Source organism: Triticum aestivum, chromosome 7D (genome assembly GCF_018294505.1).
Source record: "Triticum aestivum cultivar Chinese Spring chromosome 7D, IWGSC CS RefSeq v2.1, whole genome shotgun sequence".
Classification (NCBI taxonomy): domain Eukaryota; kingdom Viridiplantae; phylum Streptophyta; class Magnoliopsida; order Poales; family Poaceae; genus Triticum; species Triticum aestivum.
The window spans coordinates 105,036,907-105,042,906 of NC_057814.1; positions in this window are offsets into that span (position 1 = coordinate 105,036,907).

The following is a 6,000-nucleotide window of genomic DNA, read 5'->3' on the forward strand; positions in this document are numbered from 1 at the left end:
GAAGGAGTAGATGGTGTTATTAGACGTTGTGTACCTGAGCATGAACATGAACATATCCTACGCAAGTGTCACTCCGAGGCCTACAGAGGACACCACGCTGGAGATAGAACTGCACACAAGGTATTACAATCTGATTTTTATTGGCATACTCTTTTCAAGGATGCTCGTAAGTTTGTCTTCTCTTGTGACGAATGCCAGAGAATTGGCAATATTAGTAGCCGTCAGGAAATGCCTATGAATTATTCATTTGTTATTGAACCATTTGATGTTTGGGGCTTTGATTACATGGGACCTTTTCCTTCCTCTAATGGGTATACACATATTTTAGTTGCTGTTGATTACGTTACTAAGTGGGTAGATGCTATTCCAACTAGTAGTGCTGATCATAACACTTCTATTAAGATGCTTAAAGATCGAAGTTATTTTTCCAAGGTTTGGAGTCCCTAGATATTTGATGACTGATGGTGGTTCACATTTTATTCATGGTGCTTTCCATAAAATGCTTGCTAAATATGATGTCAACCATAGAATTGCATCTCCATATCACCCTCAGTCTAGCGGGCAAGTAGAATTGAGCAATAGAGAGATTAAATTGATTTTGCAAAAGACTGTTGATAGATCTAGAAAGAATTGGTCTAATAAACTTGATGATGCATTATGGGCTTATAGAACTGCTTATAAAACCCTATGGGTATGTCTCCATATAAAATGGTTTATGGAAAAGCATGTCACTTACCTCTTGAACTAGAGCATAAAGCTTATTGGGCAATCAAAGAGCTCAACTATGATTTCAAACTTGCCGGTGAGAAGAGGTTATTTGACATAAGCTCGCTTGATGAATGGAGAACCCAAGCCTATGAGAATGCCAAGTTGTTTAAAGAAAAGGTTAAAAGATGGCATGACAAAAGGATACAAAAGCGTGAGTTTAATGTAGGTGATCATGTTTTGCTATACAACTCCCGTTTAAGATTTTTTGCAGGAAAGTTTCTCTCTAAATGGGAAGGTCCCTACATTATTGAGGAGGTCTATCGCTCCGGTGCCATCAAGATTAACAACGCCGAAGGTACAAATCCGAAGGTGGTAAACGGTCAAAGAATCAAACACTATATCTCAGATAATCCCATAAATGTTGAGACCAATATAATTAATACCACTAGTCGTCAACCCATGCACTTGCACGGGCTAGGGTGCTAATTGTTATGTTTTTTTCAGTCTTTACTAACAATTGCAATGACATAATATTTTGAGAACATGTCCCACTGGAATGATGGAAATGATGATCTCACCAAACCTACACACTTAAAGCCGAATCAGATGACTTAAAGAATGATATTAAATGAACCATGGAAGTTGCCACATGGATTTGTTCATAAGCAAATGGATTTCCTTATTAAACAATGTCTTGATCAGAAACATCAAAATAATTTCTTAATAGTAGGACAACAATAGTGCTCGTATCCGTCCCCGTAATTTCTCCTGCCACGCCATTTGTTCACTTGACGTTACACGATGCATCAGCATTTGCATCTTGACTCTTTGCCACCGCTAAAGAACTCCTGCATTGTGTTGTCATCACACATCAGCCCAACAAACTTGTCATCTCCCGTCATCACATTACGATAGTATGCATACAATGATAGAAGTGATCTATTGATTGAACATCCATCTAATCTTGATCCACACGCCCATCTAATTGTTTAGCTACACCCAAAATAACCTTTTCTAGTGATTTTCATGTGTCATTCTCTCTTCTTTCATTCATTTATAATTACCGATGAAAATAATGAGACATATCGAATTGCTAGAAAAAAGAGAGACTACAATAACAACATGTAGTATAAATACGTTGTGGTGTACATGCTTTTATGCTGAAACTATAATGTGCAACAACTGCGTTCTACTTACTTCGTGCAATATCTAAGCAATAAAGAGATAAATCAAACTCGGTAATAAATTGGTAGATATTTTCACCTCTTGCCTATATGCGCGTTAGAATACCAAATAGTTAATTGATCAGAAGCACGTCACGCCATCCAAAACCTAACTTAGTTGTGGACCTATTCATTCCCATGGCCTGGTGTTTGTGTTCGCCGCAATATGTGCAACCTCCAGTCACATAAAACAATGCAACAATAGTGGAAGGAATGAGAAAAACGTGTTGAAGAGTTTAGAGGTGAAAGCGTTTGGTTGTAGAATGAAATAATGGGAACTAAATAAAGAAAATAGCCAATGAAGGCACACTGCTACATTCACAATTTTTTAATCACATTAATGAATTTCTTTTGGGATCAATCAAAATATAGAATTAAAAGAAGATAAGAAAATGTATCAATAAAGTGTGTGTAATATAGGATTTGGAATCTGGAGATATTATGGCGTAAGTATGTGTGAAAAGTACTACCCCACAAAATAGGAAATACTAAGCGGCCAAACTACTAATTAAATCTAAGGCTCTTCACTTTTCTATCGAGAATTTGTCTAGGGGTTAACTCACATCGAGCATCTTAGTCGAGTTCGACTGGACAAAAATTTTGCTGAATGAAATCTTAATGTTCATGTATCTATCTTGTGTGCTGCCATTGTAGGGTCATTCACCTGAACATGTTAAATTTCTGTCAAAATTAGTGTCCTTTTTTACAGAGTCACGTTCCATGGTGGCTCGTCGGCGACCATCGTGTTGAACTATTATATCTTGTAGTGGGTGTAGCAGTCATTATTTTATAGCACAATTAGTAAGTATGATTTTCTATTTAATAACTTCATGGCATGCCGAGTTTAAATGCTCTAGCATTTCCTTTTTAAGTTTTGATCCCATGGTTAATTGTACTAAACTACTAAAGAAATGGAAATTGCACAATCTACCATTCTCAATATTTAAAACTTCCAATGCTAAAAGACGAAATTTTCAAAAGGAAGCTTCTCTAACCAGGTGTAAGCAATGATGTTACTTGTTAAGAGAAATCTCGGCAGTGATCCCACACTAAGATTGAGCTTAGTTTTTGACCAAACATCATACTGCTCCTTTCTGGGCTATGTACCACATGATATGTAGATAGATCAACATTATGAACATCCATTCGGTGCCTATGAGACACCTCACAACTGGTCAAACAACAACTTGCAGCTGGGCGTCTAATTGAAGAATAGACTCTTGTCCATCTAAGAGAAACCCAAGGCATGGCCAGAATAACCCTGGAAGCAAAATAATCATAAACTTTACAAACCCAATAGAAAAGAGTTATAATATTCAGGTGGGAGAGAAATAAGTAATTCCTCACCCGATTCGATCTACCGAGCCAGAAGTTCTCGCACCTCCACCGTTCACTTTTTTTTACGGGATCCACCGCTCACCCCTTCGTACTCTTAAACTTTTCTCCGCCACGATGTAATTTTCGGTTTAGCATGTGCGTGGACGGTTATTTTTTTTATTAGTCGTGGGTTTAAGAGCTGGAACCTGGTCTCTGAATGGGTCCATGGAGGGCGGAAGCGGTGGCAGATCTCGGCGGCGAGCGGCCGGAAGTTCTGGGTGGCTTGCAGCGCAGAGGCGAGCGGACGGTAGCGTCGCGCAGCCTCTGGGCTGTGTGCGGTGTGGTGAGGGCGAGCCCTTGTGTCCGTGCGGCGGGCGACCTCGTGCCCTCGTCGGCTGGCGGCATCCAGCAACGGTATGCTCGCCCCCTCCTCCATGTAGTCCAGCCATGAGCAACGACTCCCCGTCTCCACCTGCTCCACAAGGCCACAAGTCTACGACTATCCTCCTAACCTTGTTCAGTCATCAAACGTAGAAGCCACACGGCCACACGGGTACGAAAAAAAATCTTACAAGGGATCTTTCCATTCCAGATTAGCAATATTTGAGGACGTCTTTGATTACGTTTTCCTCTTTATTCTGGGAACCGCTATTTGCTCAATTTGCTAGCTGATCTCCACCATATACTCTGTTTTTGCTAGAAAGTTTGATGAGCAGATCCATGGTTAATTAATCTCAAGTAGGCTTATTCACCGCATTTACTTTTATTTGGTTTGAGCTAATCAGGCCTCTACCTAACCTTCTGTTGGTATCTTGAATTTTTTTATGCACACCTTCAACAATTTATGACAGGCCAATGTCGAGTTAGCTCCAACAGTCCCCTCACAGATTATTGGATAAACTAGCAATTGTATGAAACAAGTTAAAAACAACAGAAATATCAGTGCACTTCTTTCCGGTCAATCAGTAGTAGCTGGTAATAGCTGAATCTGAGAACATGGGGTAAGTCTGTCAGGTAGTGTTCTTATTAACCTACCTTTTCCTTTTGTCATGTCACTGGACACTGTTTACAACAAGCTAGCTATCTATATAAGAAAATTCGGCTACATATTTGTATAATAAAAAATTTAGCAGGTCTACATAAATCTTTTGACAATACTAAGAGATGGTAGAGATTTCACATGTTTTGAGGCTGGCCATTGATTTGGACTTGCTGAAGTCTCCCCCTGATACTGTCAGGGTACTGCAGAACTTCGAGGGTGTGTAGGCATACGGACTGCCCTTTGGTAATTAATACTCCCTCCGTAACATAATATAAGGCGTTTTTGACACATGATACGGAGGGAGTAATATTGAAGGTATAACAATAGAGTCGTCAAATCATTTCTATGGATGGCAATAGGTAGCAGCTGGGAAGAGAGCTCCCGCGACCGTGTCGTCCGCGCGGGCGACCGGTCGCGCCTCCCCAACCCCTTCCAGCGAGCGCTGCCCCTCTCCTCCTCCTCCTCGCCGCCGGCGCCGGCGCCCGTCGCGGGCCTGGCCCGGGCAACGCTGGCGGCGGCGGCGGCCCCTCGGCCCTTCCCCTCCCAGGGGTCCTCCGGCGCGGGACGGGGCGATTCCGGGCGGTGCACTCAGGCGGCGGCGGTACTGCGCGGCGGTAGAGATCCTGGTGCTGGCGGGGGCGAGCTCTGGGCGGCGGCGGCGTCGTTGACGACGGGGCAGCGCGGCGGCGCCCGCCCGGCCCAGATCTAGGCCCTTTGGGCCCCATCTGGGCCGGGGCGGGGCGGCGACAGGCGTGGCGTCTGCGGGGCTCTCGGGAGACGGTGGAGATGTGTCCGGCTGGTGGCGGGCGACGGCTTCGGCTGCCCGCGTGCAGTAACGCCGTGGCTGGGGCTTTGCGGTCCCGCTATGGGCCCGGCCAGGCCCGGTGGCCTGGTTTGCCCTGGCTGCGGCGTCCGGTCGACAATCCACGTCGGTGCGGGAGGCAGAGGCCTCCGGCGCGATAGCGGTGGAGGCGGTTCCCTCCCGTTCGGTTCCGGTGCTTCCGTCCGTGCCATCTAGGCGCATCTTGCCTATGCTTTCTTGACCTCGTGATGGTGTTCGCAAGACGGCGTGGATGGGTCCAAGACCGTGGTGGCGCGTGCTTGCGGGTGGCAAGACGGTGGTTTGGCTCTGTTCTAGTGGGTGCCGGGGCATGGGGGTGCGGGAGAAATCCCTGCCGGTTCTTTCGGCTCCGACGTGGTGACGCCGGTGGGTGCCGCCATTCCTTCCTGAAGGGCGTCGGTGCTACCCATCCCCCGCTCCCCTTCTGCGTGCTGGGGGAAACCCTAGGACTTGTCCAGACAGCAGCGTCGTTGGCGTCGCATTCCTTCTTGGAGGTGTTGTTTGGTACGCGGAGGTCCAGAACCATGGCGTGTGGTGGGACTAGATGGAGGGTGCAGCGGTGGCGGACCATTCATACTTGTCGAGCTGCCGTTGTTGGCATTTTGGTCTTCTTCTTTTTTTCCTTTGGGCTTGTTGTGTCGTTCGTCCAGGCAGTTACCTTGTGATCGATGTTCGTGCTTTATAATATAAAACGGGGGGAAACCTATTTCGTACTATGGATCGCAATAGGTTCCACCCTTTCATAGGAAGAAAATTTTCTTGGAAAGATCACCGTACTTAATTCATGTACAAATTAATACCTCTGTTTCAAAAGAAGTGTCTCAACCTTAGTACAACTTTAGTACAAAGTTAGTAAAAAGTTGACACAC